The sequence below is a fragment of the Macrobrachium nipponense genome, chromosome 19 (assembly GCF_015104395.2).
Source record: "Macrobrachium nipponense isolate FS-2020 chromosome 19, ASM1510439v2, whole genome shotgun sequence".
NCBI classification, from domain to species: Eukaryota; Metazoa; Arthropoda; class Malacostraca; order Decapoda; family Palaemonidae; genus Macrobrachium; species Macrobrachium nipponense.
Window position 1 is genome coordinate 56,739,641 of NC_061088.1, and position 25,830 is coordinate 56,765,470.

At 47.1% G+C, this 25,830-nt stretch overlaps 1 protein-coding gene across 11 annotated transcripts in view; it reads left to right on the forward strand.

Annotated features, from left to right (window-relative positions):
- Nucleotides 1-4,943: 4,943 nt before the first annotated feature.
- LOC135217291 (atlastin-like) overlaps nucleotides 4,944-25,830 on the forward strand; it is a 473,758-nt gene continuing 452,871 nt past the window's right edge. For 2 of the 11 annotated variants that reach the window (XM_064253100.1, XM_064253134.1), the window contains exon 1: nucleotides 4,963-5,100. The gene's annotated coding sequence lies outside the window, so the exon portion shown is untranslated. The other 9 variants (XM_064253054.1, XM_064253126.1, XM_064253090.1 and 6 more) reach the window with 8 other exon arrangements.

The window sequence follows — 25,830 nt, forward strand, 5'->3', positions numbered from 1 at the left end:
TTTTTCCCTAAGCCCCGCGCTATAGGAGATTGATCGCCAAACCCAGCCTTTACGAAAGTCCCAGTCTGAAATCGCCAATGTGTGACTCAGGCTTTTTAAGGTACCGATCCACAGTGCTCATTCCCTGAAGAGGGGGACTGTATGTCTTCGAAAGCTTGCACTTGGGAAGTTGAAGAATTTGGAATCTGAGCCATCCCGTCTCATTGAAGCCTGATACGCGCGAGGAATGTTGTGTGGCTATTTTGTGAAATAGATATATAATATATATCTATATATATAATATATATATATATATATATATATATATATAGATATAATATATATATATATATATATATATATATATATATATATATATACACACACACACACCGATGATGAAGGCAGAACCCCAATATACGGAGACCATGGACAGATGGAAAACACAATCAACAGTATTTATTGTGGCAGACGCCGTTCTGTAACAATTCATTGCATTTTCAAGACTGCAATGGCAAACCTACCATGTTCATGGTTGAAAAGTGACTAAACATAGAAAGGTACAATTGGTAGAGAGTAAGCAACAGCAGGAAAGATTACAAAATCATCCAAGGAGTGGAAGACAGACGTCTGGGTATGTAACGAGCGAAGGAGTTATCTTATGAAAATTGACTATTATGCTGAGGCTATTATTTCAAAGTTTTTTTCCTATCAATCTGAGTTTTGCAGCGTGGTTCCTAATATTTGATCATTCAGGCCTGGATAATTTGCATCCCGCCCTATAACTGACGCCCTGGTGGCTACAGAAGCGGCCTTTCAGTAGCCGCCGTTTCATACATCCGAGGTAGGCAGGCTCTCAGGTCGCACTTGGGACAAGTGTATTTATTTATAAACGATGTTAGATGTTAGAGACGGACACAATCCATCCTTACATCTGAACAGAGACCCGAGCGTTAGAGGGTTTTTCGGAATTGGCCTAATATTTACAGAAGGAAATTCTTCGCTAATGATCTTTATCACTCTTTTGCAGATATCATCACGGAAGGAAGGGAAATTTAGCGTGCATTTCTAGTTAGGGAACATTACAACAACTTCTTAAAATAAAATTCTGTAAAAATGTTTTAAAGGAAAACATGTATTTCTAAAAAAAAAAAAAAAATCAGAACTCAATTTCGCTGTGGAAGGCTTTCCAAGACGAAGTCAGAGTAAGGGCCCTGTGGAGAACTGTAAATATAGCATTTGATTTCGAATTAAAATGACATGCGCTATAAAAATTAGTGCCCAACCCAGTAGAGGTGAACTTTCCTTATATTTTGGTGTGGAAACCCTCAGAGTCCTCGAAATACGTAGGTCCAGGAAAGAGAGGGATTTGCATATTTCTTTCTCCTTAGTAAACTTAATTTTGGGGTGTTGGGCATTAATATCATCTAAAAACAGCTGAGACTGAAATTCGTCTAAAAAGAATAAATGTGTCATCCAAATAACGTTTGTGGGTGACCTTTTCTTCTTTTTAGACGAATTTCGGTGTCATCGTAGCCTTGAAATTGTAATAGATTATCAAAACGCTGTCGGGCGCAATAAATGCTGTTGATTCTCTCTCTCTCTCTCTCTCTCTCTCTCCTCTCTCTCTCTCTCTCTCTCTCTCTCTCTATATATATATATATATATATATATATATATATATATATATATATATATATATATATAGATATATATATAATACATACATACATCTACTGCAGTGGTAGTACTTACGTGGCATTACGTACACGCCAGTGCTCCTGAAAGTACCAGTCCAGTGGCTTAGAATTCTGATGCACTGTGATTCAAGCCAGAAGAGACCTATAGTGAAGTGTACCGAATTCCTTCGAGGAGGACATGCCTCTTACATGTCAGATGAGTCTTTCTCTTAATGCCAATGACAAGCATACTGCACATCAGGTCAACCACCTTGGTAATATTAATGAGTTAATGATTGTTGGGGCACCGCTATCTTGTGGGTCAAGGATACAAGAACACTTAGTAAAAGGATGCGGAAAGAAAATAGCCCCTTAAACACATAGAAGGCTGTTCATTTTTCCGATTTTGTGGGAATCTTGAAAATGATGATCATAACATCCTGTCCACTGTGTGTGATGTATCATCAAAAAGCCTGGGGTAGTGGGTTTGCAGCCCCACACCCAGTATTAATATTGCAAAAAAATAATGGGTAGAAGAAAAAGTCCTGAAGTTTTGAGTAAGTGGGTGTCATGCCTAAGAAACGAAATATATGAGAGTTTTTTTTTTTTTGTTGTTGAAAGAGAGAAAGCTGGATTTTGACATAGTGAGTGAGTTAGGGGCTTGAAGTGTCAGGAAGATTGTGCGTAAGATAGGGTGTGGCAGGGTGACGGTTGTTGTAGTCTACGTTGTCTAGGAATGAGGAAAAATGAGTGAAAGATAATATCCTGGAAAAGTCTGAATTTGTCTGGTGGGTTTGGAGGGGGATTCAAAAGTAGGTGACAAACAGAGATGGTGTTATTGGAAGTGGAGATTTGTTTATTTGAAATACATGGTAAAAAAAACAAACAACATAAGTGTATATATACCTTGGAAAGAAAATACGAGGAAAAGTTTGTTAGGTTGCATGTTAGTACATAGTACTAGCCAATGAATGCAATAGAAGATCAGGTTAGATGTACCTTTTCTCTACTCAGTTGAAGCAGAAGTGTAAGTAGGTTGAATTTAAGGGAGAGGGTCAAATGCAGCTGTCATGAATACAAGTGAATTGGATAGCGAGGAAGTGAGTGAGAATGGTGTATAGGAGGTAACCCGATTACTGATGAAAATCTCGGGATGAACTGCGGAATTGGAATTTGGAAGGAGTGTGTGTGAGAGAGAGAGAGCCGGTGTCATTCCTGGAGAGAGCCATAGAGTTGCAAGAAATAGAATTAAGGAGCGTTTTCGAGGAGGGCGGAATAGATAGAAATAGCGGTCAGTGACAGAGAGGCGTAAATGAGATTTCTGCGAAGGGTTTGTCTGACGAGACGTAGGACAGTAACGAAGAGTAGCCTATGCAGAAAATGAGGGCAAGTATTAAATTCAGGTGAGTATGGGCCCTAATTTGAGCACGTAGTAGTATTGTAGGGAAGTAAATGCAGAGAGAAAGACTAAAAATCAAATGGATCTCAGAATATAAGATACAAATGGGCTCGGGCAGTCTAAATGTGAATGTAATCCTGGCTGGCCAGGGTTTATAAATTATAATAGTGTCTAGTATACCAAAGGCCAAGAAAAGTCAAAACGATCAGTTATACCATTACACTGAGACCAGTTCTGACCTATGGCCGTAAAATTTGGACATTAACATTAAGAACTGGAAGAGAAATTCAAGCAGCAGAAATGAAAGTTCTCAGGCTGATGAAGGGTGTTTACACCCCTAGACAGATGACGCAATGAAGCATTGATGAATAAACGGTGGGTAGAAAGCATTCTAAGGTTTAACCAAACAAAAACTTCTTCCAGTTTTCTTCTGAAGATGGAAAAAGAAAACCACAAAATTACATAAAATTTTACTCAACACTCGAGTACTTTCAGGCTCTATCTGTGGCCCTTTCTGAAGGAATGTATAGGGCCACAGGTAGGGCCTGAAAGAACTCGATTGTTGAGAAAAGTACTATATAAATACTTGCAAGTAAATCAGTTATACTCCGTAATTTTGTGGGTTTCTTTTTCCATTCTAAGGTTTGTTGAAACAGGGCAGCTACTTCCGCTGGGCCACATAAGATGATTGGAGAAGGGTACTAGTTACTCATAAGTTTTCGAGTGGGTGCCAGATGGGAGAAGACCAAGGAAAAGATGGAAGGAAAACCTAGACGCAGCAGTGCGAAAAAGAGGAGGAAGTCCTCTGCCTACAGCAGCTTGAAGTGGAACATTAACTGACATCGACGGATATGGAAGGAATTTCTGAGGCAGGACGACTTACGAGCTTGATAGCTCACGTGGCGTCTGCCGTCTGATGAGAATTAATAGACCAGTCCATTTTATTGGGTGATCATATTTTGGTGGAATCAGAGAAAAAATGCTACAGAATAGGCACGAGTTGTGTGTAAGAATGTATTAAGGAATCACCGAGCCAACTCTCATTTCTGAGAGGGAATTGTGGGTGTCGACTGCAAATGACAGAGCAAGGGTTGAGGTGAAGACTGTGCATATTATGTGTGGCTTACGGAAGATTTGAAAGGGGGAGGGGGCAGGAGCGGTGGGGGGGTGGGGGGTTGGATTCGAGTTGTGTTGGAATGCTGAAAAAAGTGTTGCTTGTGAAAGGACAGAATAGAATTATTTAAGATGGGCAAGTCAAGTGGAAAGAAGCGTTAGAAGGTGGGGGGAGATGGGGGAAAAATTTATTGTTGTTGTTGGTCGGAAGGCTGAACAAGGTGAGGACAGAAAGGAATGCACGAGACTGGGTTAGAAGTTAAATGAAAAGTGTGAGTGGGCGTTTCAGTTCTGAATAAAAATTTAGACTATACCGTGGAGTTGTTTGGTACGCTTTTAGAGGGAACCAGAGTACTGAATCATACATTTATTTTAGTTTATTTGCAGTTATTCGTATTTTATATTTTTCTAGACTGATAGCTTCTGTTTAGAAAAACGCGCTTCTTTTGCATATTCACGTTCAAAATAAAGATGGCCGATTTTAAAATGCTGAATTTAATTTCAGATTTAATTTATCTCTCAAGTTACCCTTACAACAGTTTCCTGTTTCATAAGTGTGGGTTTTTTTCATGGAGGTATTTATAGTTAGTGTTGGCCGCCTTATGACGTCATTACGATTGAATTGCATTTCTTAAAAATATTTAATATAAAGTAATGTAGATAAAATTTATATGAAGATTGAACCAATATTTATATTTTTAATTGGAATAAAAAAGGTAACCTAATTCATGACAGAAAACTTTCAGTTCAGATTTTTTCCAATTCTGAAATGCACTTTAAATTCAGCTGGCAAAACAAGACCTACTTCTGTGGACTTCATAGCTGGTGATGGTATGCGAACGGATTTAAGTCTAGTGACGGTTTCGTGAATGACGACCTACTCTGGAGTTGGTCATGAGTTTTATTCCGAGTGAAAGTAGATAAGAGAAGGTTGTGTCACAGTTTTATCACTTCAGAATTTTTAATGTGGAATATATATGTAAACAGAAGTTTCATCATCGTCTCCATAACGGGAAACGTCATTCAGCTCAGACTACCTACCTAGGTAGCTACTACAAACCTTCTGCTGCCCAATACACTATGGCTACCTTCCTACCTGCTACCCACTACCTACTTCTAGGTATCCTCCCGTGTCTTGTTTTCCGAAAACGTCGAGTCGGCCCATAGCTAGGCTAGGCGATAGCGCTCTCTTTGGGAAAGCAGTTGCCTGTGTTCGTACCTAGGCTAGCAGTTTGGAATTTGCGTAGCCAGTAGGTAGCTAGTAGGTAAAGGTAGGTAGTAGTCAGGCCCTTGGTAGTTGCGTTGATTGAATATTACCTACGTACCTAGTAGGTACCTAGCTAGTACCTACTACCTAGGTAGGCTAGTTGGCCTAGCGAGTCAACTGCCCATTGAATCAAAGTACTAGTAGGTACCCTAGGCTACATCGTTGGGTAGAAAAGGCGGTAGATCTAGGGTACTTATCCGCTGCGGCCTAGACTATGGCAGTTGTGGTTTTTTTATGCAATTTTACCTACTGGACAAGAATTCTTAGTAATATTCGGACGACTGTAATTAACCCCCGGGAGCCAGTACTAGGCTAAACACGGCGAAATACATTGGAAGCCCCAATCCCTAGTGGATGTCGTATCCACGGTTACAATCCTTGCAGTCCGTGCGGACTGCTTCTGTAGAAATACCGAAAAGGCCCCCAGATGTGATGGCTTTCTCAAGTAGCCTTTCCAGAAAGAAAGGAGTGTCGTTAGGTAGTTAGCTACTATAGGTACTACTAGGTAGGTAGCTGTAGGCAAATTCTAATCCTAATCGGTACACAGGTAACTCACCCCTTTAGAGGAGTAGGTACCTACCTAGTAGTACTAGCTACTACTAGGTAGGTAGTCATGTCAACTTGCTTCCTGGACACCGTCTTAGTGGTTGTAACGAGAGGCCCACCTAGCCTAAGCCAAGTCAGGAGGTCGAGGCTAAGATGACTTGACAACATTTTCTGTTCAGCCACACTGACTTGAGTGGTGGGTTTTGGGTTTTGCCAGGTCCACCCCATAGCATAGGGATGAACATGGCTAAACTGGAGGTAAAATTGTAATTTGATACCAACACAGGTGCACCCTTCAGGAATAGCCTAAATGGTAGAATAGGTATGGAGCTACCTAACATGTTAAATATACCTATGTCAGTAACCTAAATATTTATTTGCAATAGATTTTAGTATGATTTTTTGAATTACCACATCAAGAAGACATAAGAGCACCTCATGAAAAGACTATTATCAAGTTGGGTAAAACTATAGGCTAACTCCTCATGGATTATGATAATTCCTACCTTGGAATTTTATTTTTCCTTTACTTTTAGTGTTGCTGGTGAAGGAGGTGGGTGGGTTTATTGGCGGTCAATTTTTATTAACCTCATAGGCTATAGATATTTGTACCCGACATGGTTGGGGACCCTTTGGGAAGGCTGGTTTTTGGGTGGGGGAAATTACCGTTAGAAAGACTGGCGTGATTGGTATGTTCTTGGCCTGCCACCTCAGTGGCTGTGAATTTGATTCTGGGGCATTCCATTGAGGTGTGAGAGATGTGTATATATTTCTGGTGATAGTAGCTCAGTCTCGACATGGTTCGGAAGTCATGTTAAGCCGTTGGTCCCGTTGCTGAATAACCACTGGTTCCGTGCAACATAAAAATACCATACAAATAAACAAACAAACTGGACTGCCATGTTGTTATGAAATGATTCTATGCATGTGAAAGTCATTAGGTAGCCATATGTTCAAGAAGGAACTAGACTAACCTAACATACTTTAACCTGACCTAACCTAGCAGGCTGTGTTACTCAGATGGGTGACAGACACCTGGACTCCCCAGTAAAGGAAACGCCTCTTTTTACCCAAAAACTCCCCTTTAACACTGTGCATAAGCTCCCTTATAATACTGTACATGCGCGATAGCATTCCAGGATGGCTAGCATACAAAATGATGAGTTCTGAGTTTAATTAAAGGTTAGTTGCTGTCACCCTCCAAAAAATAATGGTAAATTCTTGATAAACAACCAAAATACTGTAGAAAAAGTCAAGTAAGAGACCTAACATAAAGAAAACCTCTTTCACTATGACTCATTAAGCATATTAAAGAGAGTTGAGAACATACCATGAAGACTACAATCAAGTACTTTTATTCAAGTGAAATAATAGTACCAATAATGTTACTGGGGTACTTTATGAGTAATTTTAAAATTGGTTTTGATTTTGTGTAGGTTATCATACGAGGCTATAAACAGAAATAAAACTGCAGGTTACTAAGTACCATATCTGTCTAGCTTTTATGTTCATACCCTTCTGGGAAAAGGGGGATGAACATAAAAGGCATAAACAAGAGATGGTAAATATCATAATAAACAAAAGGCGATACTGTAAATATTCTAGTCAGCGACTGAGAAGAATTAGGCTGTACTTTAACCAAACCAGAAATAACAGTGAATTGTACACTATAACTAGCCCAAGTAGGAAAACTTACCTTAGCTTGCTTGGTCAAATTCCAGTTAGCTTAGGCTACTGTACTTTAGCTACTTTAGGATGGGGGTTGAAGCTGTTTATTGCCACTGATTTATAGGTATGCCTAACTTATGGTTCTTATGGAAAATGTGATGAAAAACAAGGAAGTTGCTGGAAAACTAGATTGAACAGAATGGCATAAAGTAAGCTGTTTGTGATTAATATACCTAGTACACAGTTTGTAATAAGTATTGTTTTTAGTCTTCAGTCATAATGAAGGGAAATATGGCCATTTGTCTTGCCACATCTCTGATTGCATAATTCAGGTCACGAGTTGTTATTCGATAAATTGTTCTGAAATTAAGTAGGATTAAACTCTTCATCAAAGGATAGTCCATTATATTCAAACGAGATTTTTTTACATTTTGACATATATCAAAATTTCACAGAGATAAAATAGATTGTTAAATTGATGTCGTCGTCTTTTTTTTTTTTTTTTTTTTTTTTTTTTTTTTTTTTTTTTTTTTTTTTTTTTTTTTTTTTTTTTTTTTTTTTTTTTTTTTTTTTTTGTCCGAGTAAATATAACAAAAGCATCTAGGATTTTTCTCAGATACTAAAATGGGGAAATTAAACTTAGCTAGTAGCACATTTCATAATTTAATGTATGACACTTACCTGGCAGGTATATATATAGCTATATTCTCTGTTCCACCTGGCAGAAATTTTCGAAACTCGCGGCAATCGCTAGTAACCTATTAGTAGTTCAGGCAACCACCACCCCGTTACCGTGGCGCTAGCGCTAGGAACCGTTCCCAATTGGGCCAGATTTTCTCTGCCAGCCGAACCGGCAACATTGTTGGTGGTTCCCTGCTAGAATTTTCATTCTCGTTGCGGACTGATCTTGGATTTTGGTATTGTACTCGGAAACGTTAGCTTGGCATTCGCTTTGGATTGTTCTTTAAGATGTCTGACTCTGGAAGTATGTTTAGAGTGTGTGTAAAAGAGGGGTGTAAGGTAAGACTGCCGAAAGCTTCGGTCGACCCTCATACCGTTTGTAAGAAATGTAGGGAGAATGTGTGTACTTGGGAGAATAGATGCATTGAATGTGAGAATTTATCAGAGAAGGAATGGAAGGTCTTTATGAAATATATTGAGAGACTTGAGAAAGATCGTGTAAGGAGATCTGTTTCTCGTAGTGAGAAGTCAAATTCTTCGAGTAAAAGGAGTGATTGTATTTCCTCTCCAGCTCCTTCTAATGTAGAATTGGTAGTTCCTTCTCCCCAGGTATCTCCTGCGCCCGCTGCTGTATCGGAGGAGACGAACGATACAAATATTGTGAAAGTGTTCGCTGCCCTTGCGTCCATGGGCGACCAGATACAGCGACTTACAGACAAAGTTAGTGCTTTCGATGTCAGTGAAAGTGTAGTGGAGGGGGCGTCTGATCGTCTCTCTCGTGCTCCTAGACCTAGACTTCTGTCAAGCTCCCAGACCCAAGGGAGAAGGCATGTCGACAGTCGAAGGGAGGCGAGAGAGGTTTTGCCACGGTCAGGCGTCCCTTCGAACAGTCCTGTTGCAAGTTCCCAGGCTGTTGCAGTTCGCCGCAGAAAAGGCGTAACTGGGAAGTGTGCGTCCTCGGAAGGTTCGACTTCCGAGCGAGAACGTAGGTATGCAGTGGTGTCTCGCCCACTCAAGAGGACGTTCAGGACGTCAACGGCTCTCGAGAGACAGGCGCAAGACAGTGAGGCTTGGAGTAGTCCTGAGGTGTTGTCATCCTCGGAAGACGGGGACGCAGTGCCGATCAAGAGAAAAAGGATTTTTCGTACTAGAGAGGACGCAGGACGCACTGGTGATATACGTCCGTCTCGGCATGGTATTTCCATGGGAGATTCGCCTCCATCTTCTTATGTATCCTCCCCTCGTATTTCTCCGTCGGGTAGAGTACAGGATCGCTCTCCTTTAGGTCGCAGTCCAGCTCGTAATCCTCATCCTTCGTCGTCTACCATGCAGGAGGATAGTACGAAGCATTTCTTACGGGAAATGCAGTCCAAGTTGGCAGTGCTGGTGAAGTCTTGGGATGCTACTGAACAACCATCTTCGAGGCGTAAGGACGATTTCCTTCCCATTAAGTCTTCTAAAAGGGAAGACAAGGACGCATTCGCCGAGGACGCAGGGCGAACTGGCACTAGGAGGAAGGTAGTTTCCGAAGAAGCAGGACGCAAACGGCAGGACGCGGGACCAATGGTGGACGCAGGACGCAGGCGACAGGAAGCAGGCGTTTCTAAGATGGACGCAGGACGCAGGCGGCAGGACATCGAGAGGCGGCAGGACGCAGACGCATCGGTAGCCGCAGGACGCAGGCGGCAAGACATCGAGAGGCGGCAGGACGCCGATGCCTCGCTAGCCGCAGGACGCAGGCGGCAGGACGCTAGTCCGTCAACGAAGCGTCAATACGACGACGACTTGCAAGATATTTCTTCAGCAGAAGAAGAGTTGGAAGTAATTGAAGAAAAGAATACAGAACCTTCTTCAGATTATAAGGTTCTGACTTCACGTCTTATTGCTGTTTTTGAGGGGGAGTTTAAACCGACAGCTCCGTTATCCCCCTTATCACAGTTTTCCAAGACTAGGACTCCAAAGAAGTCCTCCTTCCTGAAAATGACGATGTCAATTTCGGCGAATGACTGGATGAAGGACAAGAAAGAAGCGGGAAAATACTCGTTTGTTTTTCCTCCAGCTAAGTTAGCTTCTAAATCAGGAGTATGGTACGTACTGGAGAAAGTCTAGGCCTGGGAGTACCTGCCTCCTCCCAGGGGGACTTTCTTCCAGTATAGTGGGACAGCTCACGCAGGACAGGCGTTACAGTCGGCCAAGGTCTGGTGGACGCGTTTGGAATTTGACCATCTATTTAAAGGGATTTTTAGGACTTTCGAAGTCTTTAATTTCTTAGATTGGTCTTTGGGAGCGCTAGCGAATTCCATAGGAGAAGAGGATTCGCAGGACTTAGAAACAGCTAAGAGCATTATGTCCTGCATGGATAAGGCTCTTAGAGACGGAACGAATGAGCTGGCTTCGTTATTCACAGCAGGAGTGCTTAAGAAGAGATCGCTGTTGTGTTCGTTCGCCTCAAAAGGAGTTTCTAACTCTCAAAAATCGGAGTTACTGTTCTCTCCCCTTCGAAACAGCTGTTCTTCAGAGGTGATTAGGGATATAGCTCTATCCCTTTCGCAGAAAGCCACTCAAGATCTTCTTTCGTCTTCGGTTAAGAAGTTCTTACCAACCAAGTTGGTGAAGAAGACGCCAAAGGAGACTAGACCGTCGCAACAGCCCTTTCGAGGAAGAACATTCGCTCGACCCGCCTTTAGGGGTAAGAGAGTACCCGCGAAAAGAGGAGCCAAGACTCCCTCTAAAGAATGAGAACTCGGTCCTCCAGACGACAGTGGGAGCCAGACTTCAATGTTTTTGGGAAGTTTGGCAACAAATAAATGACAAAGGCAAGATCCCTGGGCTGTCAACCCGTTAGCTCGGGAAGGATACAAGATTCCTTTCGTGAAAAGACCTCCTCTCGCAACATCTCCGAGAGCCCTCGGGGCAAATTACAACGATTTAGAGAAGAAAGCGTCTCTGTGGGAGCAAGTAGCTTCCATGCTAGAGAAAGGAGCAATAGAACCTGTTCTAGATCACGAAATCTCCGGGATTTTACAACCGTTTTCTGTTCCTGGTTGCAAAGTCCTCGGGAGGTTGGAGGCCAGTGCTGGACGTAAGTCAACTGAATCTTTTCGTAGAAAAGACCAAGTTCACTATGGAGACGAACGATTCAGTACTGGCAGCGGTACGTCCAGGGGACTGGATGGCGACTCTGGACTTACAAGACGCATACTTTCATATTCCGATTCATCCAGGAAGCAGGAAGTATCTAAGGTTTGTGATTCAGGACAGGGTCTTTCAGTTCAAGGCCCTATGCTTCGGCCTTTGCACAGCCCCTCAAGTATTCACGAGGATGATGTCCAATGTGGCGAGATGGCTACATTTAAGAGGGATCAGAGTGTCTTTGTATCTGGACGACTGGTTGATAAGATCCCAGTCGAGAAGTCAATGTCTGGAGGACGTGAGTCAAACATTGGACTTAGCAAAAGACCTAGGTCTGGTAGTGAATATGGGAAAGTCCCATTTGGAGCCCCAACAACAGATAGTTGTTCCGATACGTAATACAAACCCTCGGTCCTTTAACAATAGGAAGTAGCTAGCGGCAGCTGGAACGGTCGTAAGCTTCGAACAAGGGGAGAACGGTAGTTAACTGCTTGTCCGATCGTCGCGCGCCGCGCGACTGGGAGGTAAACAAATCACTTTTGCTTTCGGCCGTGTGTGGGAAGGACGTGTTCGCCATCGCTCTGCCCGCTTTGTCGTTTGCTTCAACTTTGAGTATTTGTTTCTCTTTCTGTATATCAGGAGTGATTGTAAGTACTTTTCTCAATTCTATTATTCTTGCAATGAGTGAATTGGAAGAAATGGAAATATCACCGCGCCCTCCAGTCGCCCGTAGAGTGTGTCCCGGGCTGGAGGGGCGTAAATGTGGAGGGTTCAGGTCATTCGTTGAGGTGGACCCCCACGAGGTTTGTACTCGTTGTCGGGGGCGAGAGTGCTCCCGCAACGAACCATGTGTGGTTTGTATGAATTGGTCCGAGGCGCAGTGGGTGCTGTACGAGGGCAGGAAGAGACTTAGGCCGCCAAGAAGTCATCGGAAAGTCCAGTGACTCCTTTGGTGACGGACACTTCGTCCTCTTTCCTGCCTCCCGGCCAGCCCCCCACGTTTCGCGCCTTCCCCTGCGGGGGGGGTAGCGGAGTCCTTTTCCTCTCTCGATCCGTCGAGTGTGGAGGAGGGCGCCCGCTACCCGGACGTACAGCTGTACTCGGGATCTTCCGTCCGCTCTGGGGGGGGTGTTTCGCCCCCCAGGCGCGGGGAAGCCCCTCCAATTAACCCGACTGTTGCTTCCGCAGGTGTGCCATCAGCGAAGGACGACTTGGGACAGGTGTGGGAGTCGCTGGGACTGCAGGGAGTGCCCAGCATCCAGGGGTTGCTTCAGCGGTTGGCGGGGTCGGCGGTGGTCACTCATGGTGCGGTGACCACCACTACTACCACATTAACGACACCAGCGTATGAGATGCCACCACATCTGGTATATACGCCCCATATAATGTCGGTGACACCCACGGTGGCAGTACAAAAAACCATTGCCGCCGTTCCAAAGAGGACGATGCCACCACCACCTGGATTTTTTCCTTTGCCGACCCCGGACTTCCGCTGCCCTAAGAGTACCCCCCTGGACCTGCCGCCAGTGCCACGGATGACGGTGACTGTCGACAGGACGCCTGGCTCTCCCGTGGTACCGGCCGTGCCTGCCGTACCTGTTGCCGTTCCAGCTACTCTTTCCTTTTCAGATAGGCCTGCACATTCCATTTCAGATGTTCCTGCCGTTCCTGCACCTGTTCCTGTTGTTCCTGCTGCTGGTGTTGATGTAACAGTCTCAGGTCTTTCCGGACAGGTGCAGTCGGGCCCTGTTGCTTCGGCAACTGCCCCGGCTCCCTCCTGGATGGAAGACCTGACGTCTGTCCTGCGGAGCCTGGCGAAGAAGAAGAGGAAGAGGAAGAAGGTGTCGTCGTCGTCTTCATCGTCTTCTTCTTCGTCGTCTGCTGCCTCTCCTTCCCCTTCGACTTCTAAGGCTAAAACAGCCGAAGAAGAAGAAGGCTGCCTCCTCCCCCCCTAAGAAGACTCCTTCGGGATCTTCTAAGGGCCCGGCTCGCTCAGGCGAGTTGGGGAGCTCTTCTGCTGGTCCTCCTGTTCCTTCGGGTACAGGGCCCGTCGCTTCTTCTGCAAAGAAGAAGTCGACGGGGACCAGAGGTGCATCAGCCTCGGCTGGTGCGTCCTCACCTGGTGCTAGCGGTTCTGCCGCTAAACCAGGTTCCGTCTCGGCCGCTTCTCGTTCGCGAGAAGCACCGAGTGGACGCTCTTCCAAAGAGGACCGTCCAGCCAAAGTTTTGACGTCCGAGCTCGCTCGCCGTCAAGACAGCGGCGCGGAGCAGAAGACTGGCGAGAGTCGTGCACACGACTCTCGCCAGGCCAGTGGACGCTCTCGCAGCGACCAACTGGCTGCTCGGGCTGACGTGACGGTCGCTGACCGGCCACGGGTTGAGGCGAGGAAGGAGTCCCCACGGCCGCCGGTACCAGCCACGGCTGGTACCAGCGGTTTTGACGCGCCGAGAGGACGCTGGCCGGTCTCGACGCGAAAGGGAGGCCTAGCAGTGGTCACCCGTCCGCGCTCCCGATGGGACCGGGCGGAGACGGGTGACCAGCGGCAGCTCGCCTGACGCTAGAGATCGGTCTCGACGTTCTCAGCCGAGCCAATCGGCCCACCGCGCGAGCGGCGACGCTAGGCCTACTGCTCGACCGTCACCGCGGGTTGACGATCAGCAGCAGCCCTCCACGCACGCTGGTCCTGCCAGCGAGCGAGGGGGGAGCGTCAGGTCTGCCTCTCCCGTACCTTCAACCTCCTCGGGCTATACCGGGAGGAGCGAGGTACCAAGGAGCGATCACGAGAGGTGCGCCGCTCGTGACCCGGCTATGACGCCGTACGGCTCAGGCACGGTCTTAGGACCGACCAGGACGTACGCGCAAGTAGTTGGAGGCGACCGTCAGGGGTCTGTCGCTGTTCCTCCTTCTGAAGGAGGAGTATCGAGGGATATGCTCTTGCTGGAGGGACTGGACGGTCCTACTCCACAAGACGCTGTGACGCCCGAGATACAGAGGAACTTCGCAGAGGTCATTAAGCTGATGCGTCTGCATAATGACCTCGCGGAAGGATCGCCGCTACCACCAGCAGAGCCCACGTCCCGGCTCGAGTCATTTTGGGGTCCCAAGAGGGAGCCCAAAATGACGATGGGGTTGCCACGATCAGAGCTTGCGGACTCAGTCCTGGATCAGGTGGAGAATCTCGTCTCAGGACGGGAGGACTCGCTAAAATCCGGACGGTCCTCTAAGCTGCTTCCTCCTCCTCTACAGCGGCAGAGGCGATTCTACGTGCCATCGGAAGACCCGATACTGCCGAAACAGGTTAACCCGGAGTTAGCGAGGCTGACTCCAGGTGTGTCCCTGCAGCAGCTCCTGTCGGAGAACCTATGGTTCTCGCAGCAGGAGGCACTTGCCCTGGAATCTACCGCTATGGCAGCATTCCAGGCAGTTTCCTGGTTGGATTTGTGGTCCCTCACAATATCCAAAGTAGCGGCCGGCTCCGGGAGTTCTGCTCTCGAAGACGACGCTTCTTTTAGGAGACTGTGCCAGTCTGGAGGAAGAGCAATCTCTTACCTCGCCCATCAGACTGCTAACCTGTGGGCCAACTTGGTTCTTCGACGTAGGGACGCAGTCCTTACCCGAGTGACCAAGGGGGCTGGGCGTGAGGCGGCACTCGGGCTACGAAATGGACCTCTTAGGAGTTCCCCAGCTCTCTTTCCTGGAGAGATGGTGGACGCTGCGGTGGAACGGCGGCGCACTGACGAGAGTGACCGCTTAGTCCACCAGGCAGTCTCGAAGGTTTTCTGGGCAATCTCGAGTAACTGCGGCCAAACCAAAGAGCTTGGCTAGCGCTTCCACGGCGGCGAAGACGGTTGCACCGTCCAAACCCCGTGTGAAGACTCCAGTTGTTTCGACTTCTGCGAGAGGAGGCCGCAACCAGCCCTCCTCCCAGCCCTCCTTTCCCCGAGGGAGGGTGCTGGAAAGAAGTCGAAACGAGGAGGGAAACGCTAGGGACGGCGTTCCCCCTCACCTGCTGCCGGAAGTGGGGGGGTGCCTGGCGAGCCATTGGGCGACTTGGCAGCGCTACGGCGCCGAGAACTGGATAGTAGACGTCCTTCGGGAGGGATATCTACTACCCTTCGAGTCTCGGCCCCCCCTCATCTCCAAACCGGTCCATCTACAGACCTATGTCCGGGGATCAGCAAAGGACAACGCTCTTCGACAGGAGATCAAGACCATGCTGGCGAAACGAGCTGTAGAAATCGTGGAGGACCAGTCACCGGGCTTTTACAGCCGCCTCTTCCTAGTGGAGAAGGCATCGGGGGGCTGGCGCCCGGTGATAGACCTCTCTCCCCTGAACCGCTTCGTTCGCACGACGCGGTTCACGATGGAGTCGGCACGCTCAGTGCTCGACTCGATCAGGGGGAACGATTTCATGCTTTCAGTGGACCTGAAGGACGCGTATTTTCAAATACCCATCCATCAGTCCTCCAGAAAGTACCTCCGCTTCATCTTCGACGGGACGGTGTACCAATTCAGGGCACTTTGTTTCGGTCTCTCAACCGCCCCACAGGTGTTCACGCGAGTGTTCACTCTGGTGTCGGCTTGGGCCCATTCGAACGGGATACGTCTTCTGAGGTATCTCGACGATTGGCTGGTCCTGGCGAGCTCCCGCTCGCAGTTGCTACAGGACAGAGATCGACTCCTCAAGTTTTGTCGCGATCTGGGGATCGTGATAAACTACGAGAAGTCCGATCTCGAACCCAAGCAGAAGATGAAGTACCTGGGTATGCTGATAGATACGGTAGCAGGGCAAGTCTTTCCCGCAGACTTGCGTATCAGCAAATTCAGGGAGGCAGCCGGCCGGTTCCTGTCGCGGCAGGAACAGGCAGCACAGCAATGGCAAGTCGTGATCGGCCATCTGTCGTCACTCGAGAAGTTAGTCCCTCACGGGCGTCTTCACCTACGGTCTCTCCAGTGGAGGCTAAGGGAGAGTTGGTCCCAGGCCAGGGATCCTCCTTACTTTCCCGTGGCTATCACGGACAAGGTGAGGCAGGACCTAGCCTGGTGGCTCGACGACAAGAACCTCTTAAGAGGAGTGCCTATACGCACTCCCCCCCCGGAGATGCTTCTGTTCTCAGACGCATCGACCGAGGGATGGGGCGCACACCTGGAGGAGTTGCTGACTGCAGGTGTGTGGGACCATCACGAAAAGCACCTTCACATCAATGTCCTGGAACTCAAGGCGGCGTTCAACGCTCTCCAAGAGTTTCGGGACCGCTTGGTGGGACACTCAGTGGTGTTGATGTGCGACAACACCACAGTAGTGGCATATGTCAACAAGCAGGGGGGGCTAGTGTCTCTTCCGCTCCATCAGTTGACAGTGCAGGTGCACGAGTGGGCCACGGCTCACTCGATAGAGCTGTCAGCACGCTACATTCCAGGCAAGAGGAATGTAGTAGCAGACAAGCTCAGCGTCGGGATCAGGTGATAAGGACCGAATGGTCTCTACACCAAGATGTGGCGGAAAGGCTCTTCAACCTGTGGGGGCGACCGGTCGTAGACCTGTTCGCCACCCGGCACAACAGAAAACTTCAGGTTTTCTTTTCAGCTGTGCGGACCCATGGGCAGCTGCAGAGGACGCTCTCCAACACCCCTGGGACAACCTCTTCGCTTACGCCTTTCCTCCCTTCTGTCTGATTCGGAAAGTGATCAGTCGAGCGCTGGTCACTCCCAATCTCAGAATGATCCTGGTGGCTCCCAAACGACCTCAAGCCGTTTGGTATCCGGACCTGCTGGCTCTTCTTGCGGACGCACCGAGAGAACTACCCACCTGGCACAACCTCCTAGCCCAGCCACACGTAGAACGGTACCACCACGCAGTCCAGTCCCTTCAACTTCACGGCTGGCTGTTATCCACCATCTCTTGCGAACGAGAGGCTTTTCTCGTAGCGCAGCAACAGAGATGGCTGGACACGTCAGACAGTCCTCTGCAGCTGTGTACCAGGGGAAGTGGGCCGTCTTCTGTGGTTGGTGTCGTAGACAGGGTCTGTCTCCTCTCAGACCCACTCTTCAGCAGGTAGCGGATTTCCTCGTGTTTCTTCGCCGAGAGAAGCTCCTCTCAGTACCCACAGTTAAGGGATATAGAGCCGCCCTGGCTCTCGTCCTAAAACTGAGGGGACTGGACATCTCGAATTCGTTCGAGATATCCTTGCTAATGAGGAGCTTCGAAAGGTCTTGCCCACCCAGGGAACTCAGGCCCCCTGCGTGGGATGTGACTCTCGTACTTAGGAGTTTGACTCGAAGACCCTTCGAGCCACTCCGAGAGTCGTCAGACAGGGATCTGACCCTCAAGACCCTCTTCTTGCTGGCCCTGGCATCGGCGAAGAGAGTAGGGGAACTACATGGCCTTTCTTATGATGTTAAACATACCAGAGGCTGGGGATCTGTGACGCTCGATTTCGTCCCGAACTTCGTAGCTAAGACCCAGAATCCGTCGATCCCTGACGACAGGTTCGAGTCTTTCACGATCCCCTCCCTCCTGGACTTCACCGATAACGATGCGGATGAGATGCTGCTTTGTCCTGTGAGGGCGCTACGGCGCTATCTGAAGAGAACTCGACATCTCAGGCCTGAGTGTCGACGCCTCTTCGTTAGCACTGGGGTCACCAAGAAAGAAGTCTCCAAGAACACGCTTTCTTTCTGGCTGCGTGAGGTGATCAGGAGAGCGTACGAAGCTGATGGTAGCGACGACATCCGTACGCTCCGTCCGAGAGCCCACGAAGTCAAGAGGTATCGGACCCTCCTTAGCGTTCCGTAAGAACTTCTCCGTGGCGCAGGTCCTGAAGGCAGGTGTCTGGGCCAACCAGACCACCTTCACGTCCTTCTACCTTCGGGATATTGCCCACAAGTCCTTGGATACTTTTTCCTTGGGACCTGTGGTGGCTGCTCAACACGTTGTGTAAGCTTACCCAGCACCCGAGCAGGCAGAACAGCATCGATTCCTGGTATGACTGGGAGAATGAATGCGTGAATGAGAGAGTGACTGGCTTCTCTTCACCATCTTTTTCTACCTCTACCTGTGGGCAGAGGGATACGGTCGTTACCTTGCTGGGAAGGAGTCAGATGCAGGTAAGCTATTCAACAGAGCTCCATCCTATCTCTTTAACTAGAGATAGGAGTAAATATCCACCACTTTCTACAACAAGGGGAGAAGTGGATGCCAACATGAGACAAACCCATTACTTTACATTTGCTCATGTAAAGGAAAAAGTTCTTACAATGCTGGTACGAAGAGATACGCTTGCCTCTCTCTTAGTACTCGGCCCAGAGGTCTGACCATTGATCCTGCGGTGCACACCCCGATCAATCGGACAGAGGCTTGGATCCCTCCCTCGCTCTTACGACCAGGGAGGCATTCCAGGGATGGACGAACACCAGTCTGTTCATCAAAAAGACTCAGATTCCTCCCACCAAGAAGTGAGTCTTCCTATTGTTAAAGGACCGAGGGTTTGTATTACGTATCGGAACAAATGACAATTTGTCGAAAATTGCATTTTTCCTAACTATACAAACCTGAGGTCCTTTAACATAAAGTCCCTCCTCATGCCACCCCTCACTCTGCGTATTTTGCATGGGCCAAAAGCAAAAGTGATTTGTTTACCTCCCAGTGACGATCGGACAAGCAGTTAACTACCGTTCTCCCCTTGTTCGAAGCTTACGACCGTTCCAGCTGCCGCTAGCTACTTCCTATTGTTAAAGGACCTCAGGTTTGTATAGTTAGGAAAAATGCAATTTTCGACAAATTGTCATTTTATTTGGGGATTCAGATATCGGCAGTGACTTTTCGGGCTTTTCCGTCCCCCGAAAGGCAAGCCCAATGCAGTCAGAAGGTGCAGGATTTTCTAAAGAAAGACCGATGCTCTGCAAGAGAGTGGATGAGTCTACTGGGCACACTCTCTTCCATAGAGAGGTTCATTTCTTTAGGAAGACTGCACATGAGACCTCTTCAGTTTTTCCTGAAGGATTCATGGCCAAGAAAATCGCAACCGGATTCCTTCCAGTTTCTAATTCCGACCGAAGTAAAGGAGGAATTAAAGTGGTGGCTAACTCCAGGCAGGTTAGCAAGAGGGATGTCGCTTCAGCAGAAGAACCCAGACCTCGTCTTGTTTTCCGACGCGTCGGACGCGGGTTGGGGAGCGACATTAGGCCCTCAAGAGGTGTCGGGACTTTGGAACAAGGACGAAACAAAGTGGCACATAAACAGGAAGGAACTGTTGGCAATTTTCTTGGCTTTGAAGCACTTCAGAGAGTTGATTCGAAACAAGACAGTGCAGGTCAACTCGGACAACACCACGGCTCTGGCATATATTCGGAAGCAAGGGGGAACTCATTCTTTTCCCCTTTACAATCTGGCAAAAGAAATTCTGCTTTGGGCAGAAGAGGAAAAGGTCGTGATACTCACCAGGTTTATACAAGGAGAGAAGAACGTGGGTGCGGACCTGTTGAGCAGGAGAGAGCAACTTCTCTCGACGGAGTGGACGTTGCACATGGATGTTTGCCAGAGCCTGTGGAAGTTGTGGGGCCGTCCGGTAGTGGATCTGTTTGCGACAGCCAGAACAAAGAGGTTACCAACATATTGCTCTCCGATTCCAGACCAGGAAGCAGTGGCGGTAGATGCATTCCTGATGGATTGGTCAAACTTAGATCTGTACGCTTTTCCTCCGTTCAAGGTGCTGGGAAAGTGATGAAGAAGTTCAGGGAGAGCAAAGGAACGAGGATGACCTTAATAGCCCCGTTTTGGCCGGCCCAAAGTTGGTTCACAGAGGTACTGGAATGGACGGTAGATACGCCAAGGACTCTTCCTCTAAGAGTAGATTTACTCAGACAACCCCACTTCGACAGGTTTCACAAGAATACCCTCGCTCTGGGTCTGACTGCGTTCAGACTATCGAACGTCTGGTCAGAGCGAGGGGATATTCTAGAGAGGTGGCCAGTGCAGTGGCTAGAGCCAGAAGAACATCCACAATCACGGTGTATCAGTCGAAGTGGGACAATTTCCGGAAGTGGTGTAAAAACAGGAAAGTGTCTTCATCCAGTACCTCTGTGACCCAAATCGCAGATTTCCTTCTTTACTTGAGGAAGGATTTACACTTGTCAGTTTCGACAATCAAAGGTTATAAGAGTATGCTAACCTCAGTGTTTAGACACAGGGGTCTAGACATCTCGAATAACCTAGATCTGAGAGATCTGATTAGGTCGTTTGGGACGAAGAAACAATCAGAAGGCAGGCCACCTGCGTGGAACCTGGATGTGGTCTTGAAGTATTTAACTTCTAGCAAATTCGAACCGTTAGAGGAATCCTCTCTGAGAGATCTTGCTAAGAAGACTATCTTTTTAGTAGCATTGGCAACTGCTAAAAGAGTTAGTGAGCTTCAGGCCATATCGAAGAAGGTGGGATGGAGACACGGCAATGCAGTGTGTTCATTCCAAGAAGGTTTCTTGGCCAAGAATGAGGATCCAGCTAATCCTTGGCCAAGATCCTTTGAAGTTGTGGGTCTAGCTGAATTGGTCGGTAACGAGCAAGAAAGAGTTCTCTGCCCAGTGAGAGCGTTGAGATGTTATATAGAAAGAACAAGAGTTATCAGAGGGAGGTCTGATGCTCTGTGGTGTTCAGTTAAAGACCCCACTAGACCCATGACGAAGAACGCTCTAGCCTTCTTCATGAGAGAATTAATTAAAGAGGCTCATATGTTGTGTGAAGAGCAGAGCTTTGGTATTTTGAAAGTGAAGGCTCATGAAGTCAGGGCAGTGGCGACTTCATTAGCTTTAAAAAGAATTTAGCCCTCAAGGAAATTATTGAATCAACATATTGGAGAACTAATTCAATATTTGCGTCTCATTATCTGAGGGACGTTCAGACAACCTTCGATAATTGTCAGACGCTAGGTCCATACGTGTCCTCGGGTACAGTATTGGGCAAAGGAGTTACTACCCCATAACCTTCTTGTAAGCTAGTTGATTTTATTAGGTGATGGTGTTTGTGTTTATTGGTCGTCTGAGAAAGGGTGCGGTACTTCTCTCAGTCGTGTTAGTATTATCTGGTGATGGTGTGTGTGTAGTTCAGGTAAATGATCTGTTACTAGCTTGAATGCCGTGGCATAAGAGGGCTGTAAGGATCTGTCAACACATTGGTCACGTCCAGTTGTCAGTTCCAGTCTTAGCTTCTTCAACATACAGGACACTTCCTTGTTGAGAGCTACTAAGGTTTAAGCAGGCTTAGAGGCAGGACCTATGAAGTCAGCTACCTTAGCAGGTAAGGAACCTGGAGTTTTAATAATATTTTAATAATATTTTTATACTCTAAGAATGTTGCTGTCCTTGACCCACCTCCAAATGTGTCAATCAGCTATATATATACCTGCCAGGTAAGTGTCATACATTAAAATGAAGTTTTTATGATAAAACAAAGTTTAATGTATACTTACCTGGCAGGTATATATATAGCTATATTCTCTGTTCCACCTGGCAGAAATTTTCAAAACTCGCGGCAATCGCTAGTAACCTATTAGTAGTTCAGGCAACCACCACCCCGTTACCGTGGCGCTAGCGCTAGGAACCGTTCCCAATTGGGCCAGATTTTCTCTGAACCCTGTCCCCTGAGGGGAGGCGGGTGGGAATTAAATTATATATACCTGCCAGGTAAGTATACATTAAACTTTGTTTTATCATAAAAACTTCATTTTGAGAAACTCAAATATCAGAATGAAAGCGAGAATCATCCCTATTTTGCTCATTTGTTCCTACACAATAACCAAACCCTTAGTCCTTTACAATAGTAATTACTGGATACTGCTGCTGAAATCTTTCAAACAAGGTTATTTGGTAGTTGAGAGTCCCTCCTGACCAGACATAAACATTATAATTTGCTTTGGGTCATCGTCAGAGAAAGATGTGTTTTTTTGCTCTCTGCCCGACTGTTTGCTGTTTTCTTTCTATCCCGGTGGGATTTTTCTATGTTGAATGTGGATTATCTTTGTGAACATCTAAGTATAATGTGTGTTTGAATACTTGTTGCAAATGCAAACCCACGAATCACAACTGCAAAAGCCTGCCCCAGGCCAGCAATTCCCTTGGGTGCAGGGTAGGTTTCTCCTTTTGGGGAAGCCTCTGCTTCATCTTCCTCTTCCAACTTGTCAGGGGAGAAAGGTGGGATGTCTGCTGGTGACCATGGCAACACACTTCTGGAGGGTTTCCTCTCACTCCGAAGGTCCTCCTTCAGGAACCTTGGGGTGCGAGGAGGTACCCCTCCCATCAACCTGACTTTGTCTAACACAGATGAGTTGTTAGGCTTGGAGCAGGCTTGGGCTTCGCTGGGCCTATTGAGACCACCTTCTGTGAATGCACTGCTGGCACATTTGAACAGTGCCAGCATTGCAATAACTCATGCTGTAGTCACCTCCACAACATGTACAGTGACTCAGCACAGCTTTCCTATTGGTCCCCACTTGGTTTATGCACGCCATCCAACCAATGAGAATCCAACTGTGGTGTTGGACACGAGTGCCCATCCGTCAGCTCATCATCTACCAGTAGTGGCGGGCAGAAATCGACTCTGGAATCGATCTTGGTGAGTCTAGCTTAGCAATTCTGGAGTCAATTCACATCCACAGAAAATCGACTCTGCTCTGCTCCCTATTCGCCAGCTGTTCGGCATACGTGATCATGAATTCATGAGTCTTTCATCAAGATCACCGACCTGGGGTCAGCTCGCTAACCACTCGCGCTTAGGGATCAATCAATGACATTCTGTGTTTATAGGAAGGAGGATATGTAAAAGAGAGGAGAGTAAATAAATAATACATAATAAGGGAGTGTAAAATGAAATAGATTAAGAAAGAAAAATTCCAAGGTGAATAAAAATGAGAGTAAACAATTGTAATTGAAATTAAACTTACAAACAATTTTTGAAACATATAGCAGAATAATTGATCATAACGAAATAAGTATAGCATTTATAATGAAAACAAAATACAGGGAAGAGGTGATATGATTCGAGACAAACTGCTAAAACTAAAAGCCATAGGGCAAGGGCATAGATTAAGAGGTTTAAAATGGCCCAGATAAGGCAGATAGCCTAAAGCAATGTTCTCCCATATGAAAATAGGCAGTACTACATTAATCTGTTTTAATTCCTCCCTACCACTTGATTTTAGTTTAACTTTATGGTCTGGTTTGGTTGGACAGAGAGCACCTGCTTGTAATTATCTCTTAAGTGGCATAGGAAGCGCCCGAGGGCCGAATGAATGCTATATTGACATCACCCCAAGTGACCCGGAGAATATATCTTTCCTCCATGACCTCCCCCAAACCCCCCATCCCTTATTTGTTTTTGTAAGGTGCAGCTGGACCCTGGTAGTCGACTCCAGAATCGATTTTTGCGAGTCCACCCTCTCCAAGAATCCATTTTGTCGAGTCCAAAATTAGTGATTCTTGCCCAGCCCTATCTACCAGCCCCCGTGACTTCAGTGTCATCTCCTGGATTTTGAGTGGCACCTCTGCCTGTTCCTGTTGTTTCTGCTCCCCCTCTGTCACCCCTGGTGGTGGCAGAGGTGACCTTGCCAGCCATTCCTGTTGCTGTGCCAGGACCTGCCGAGTTGTCTGGTGCCCTGTGGGGTGGGGAGGAATCTGACAGCTCTCCGGCAGTAATTGGCGAAGAGAGGTCTCGGAAGGTGTTGTTGTCTTGAACTTCATTGTTGTCGTCATCCTCTGCTGCCTCCTCACCTCCATCTTCAAAGGCTTCATGGCTTAAGAAGACGAAGGTAGCTTCTCCGCCCCCTGAGAAGTCTCATCTCAAGGCTTTTAAGGGTCTGCTCCTCTCCCCGAGGAAGCTTTTGGCTCTCTCTTCAGATCGCCTGCTCCTTTGGGACTGGGAACTGTGGCACTGTCCCCAGGGTCTAGTGTCACGGGAGCCCCAGGAGTTCGGACTTGGGTTCGATCTCCTGTCTCCAGTTCTAAGGGCTCTGTCCCTCGAACCGGAGCTGTGCCAGGTGCTTGTTCTCGAGTTTTCCCAAGTGGGCGGCCCTCCAAGTCAGTGATGGAGAGACCTCTCACTATCTTGACAGTGGCACAGGACAAGAGAAGGGATCGAGCTGCGCCGGTGACTCGACTCTACCTGTAGAAGCCGAGCCTAGCTCTTCATGAGGTTCCAGGGAAGATGTCACTGTCTTTTGGGACAAGGCATCGGGAGTTGCCAAGAGAAGGTCCCCTGTGCAGTTCTCTTTGCTCAAGGTTTTGGCCTCAAAGAGGAGGACTGGGATGTGTTGTGAGGACAGTGGGCGGAAGACAGTGACTGCCTTGTTCACCAGGCAGTGGCTAAGACCTCTGGATCTTCGGTTCAAGCTAGCACTTCTTCGGCCCCTAAGAAGTCCCAGGCTTTGAAGGGTGCTCGCAGGTTGGATCTTGCCTAAGATGCTTATTAATGAATTCGAGTATGATTGTGAGAGTGGCTGGTTATCCATTTCCATTCACACTCTCTTCTTTCGGGCAGAGAGTAGACGAGCTGTTACATGCTGGATTTGGCGGCCAAATCCAAATCCAAGCTCCTAATCTATTTAATTTGATTAGATTATAGAGGCAAATATCCTCCTTCCACTAGCAAGCGTGGGAAGGAGGCCCTGACATATGACTAACTCAATGATTGTACATATTTGCCTTATTGTCCCTGACATAAGGTTCTTTATGCCTTTTCATATGGTTATGTTATCCTCCCTCATTTGAAATAGCCCAGAAGTTGATCTCGCAGTTCCTTTACTCCAGTCAGTTTGTCAGAGGCTTGGTTTCCTTCTTTGCTCTATTGATAAGGAAGAGAACCCAGGCTTAGCAAATTCCAGTCAGTTTATAGAGACTTACTCAGATTCCTCCCTCCAACCAGTGAGTCTACCTAATGTAAAGGACCAATGGTTTTTATATCGTTTAAGAACAAATCACAGTTTTTAAAAGTAAGTTGTATTTTTCCTAACTATACAAACCTGAGGTCCTTTACCATTAGGTTCACCTCACCACCACTCAATCTGATACCCGGGCCAAAAGCAAATTGAAATGTTTACGTTTGGGTGGGCCGGACCCCCACTAACCGAACGATAGTAAAACTACCTAACTACCTTGTTTGAAAGTCTTGCAGCTGTTTTCCAGCTTCACCGTAAGTAATTCCTAATGTAAAGGACCTCAGGTTTGTATAGTTAGGAAAAATACAATTTACTGTAAAAAATTGTCATTTCAGTTGGCTTGGATCAGCAGATGTTTCTTTACCTTCACTTTGGTCTTGAAAAATTCTGACAAGAAATAAACAATTCCATTGCCACTTGTTGGGAAACAGGTGATTACAGAC